Consider the following 602-nt stretch of genomic DNA (forward strand, 5'->3'; position numbering starts at 1 on the left):
AGTGTGATTTGGGTCATTTTAACCAAACATGACGGCAGCTCAATAATTGGCGATCAAACGGTGAATCCGCATGGTAACTCGGTATTGGCGTCAAATTATGACCTGTCCAGACGCTGATCGTCGGTTTCTTACTTACCCGTGGTGTCCCCATTTCGAAAAAAGGAGGCGAAGCTGCTGACCGGGGAGACGTTCAGCGAATCCAAATCGGAAAGAGAGTTGCGCCGGGGTCCCAATCCGTGGATGCTCTTCACTGGAAGAAAAGACGTTCACGCGCTCAATTCTATCGAACATTCACAAGAACGAACGATACACCAAGGCATGGACAGGACTTTGAAAAATATTCTTTTGTCTCGATCGGCATGTTTGTTGAAAGGGTATTTTGAAATTTACTTCTTGACAAAATGATGAAAAAGAATCGTGTTAGAGAAAAAGCAATACGCGTAATACGGACAGTGACAAACATAGAATGGTCGCAAATGTATAACCTCGCACTCCTTAACGTATGTTTGCCTATCAAGAATGGTTTTTCAATTTGGAATCACAACGAAACAATCTATTTTGGGCACACCAGCGACTAATAGCCGACATCATGGAAGTAATCA

The 602-nt window shown here is 43.4% G+C and overlaps 1 protein-coding gene across 1 annotated transcript in view; it reads right to left on the minus strand.

Annotated features, from left to right (window-relative positions):
* Positions 1-602, minus strand: part of LOC131886518 (electroneutral sodium bicarbonate exchanger 1-like) — a 17188-nt gene that overhangs the window by 16146 nt on the left and 440 nt on the right. The window lies entirely within an intron of this gene.

This window comes from Tigriopus californicus, chromosome 9 (genome assembly GCF_007210705.1).
Source record: "Tigriopus californicus strain San Diego chromosome 9, Tcal_SD_v2.1, whole genome shotgun sequence".
Taxonomy (NCBI): domain Eukaryota; kingdom Metazoa; phylum Arthropoda; class Copepoda; order Harpacticoida; family Harpacticidae; genus Tigriopus; species Tigriopus californicus.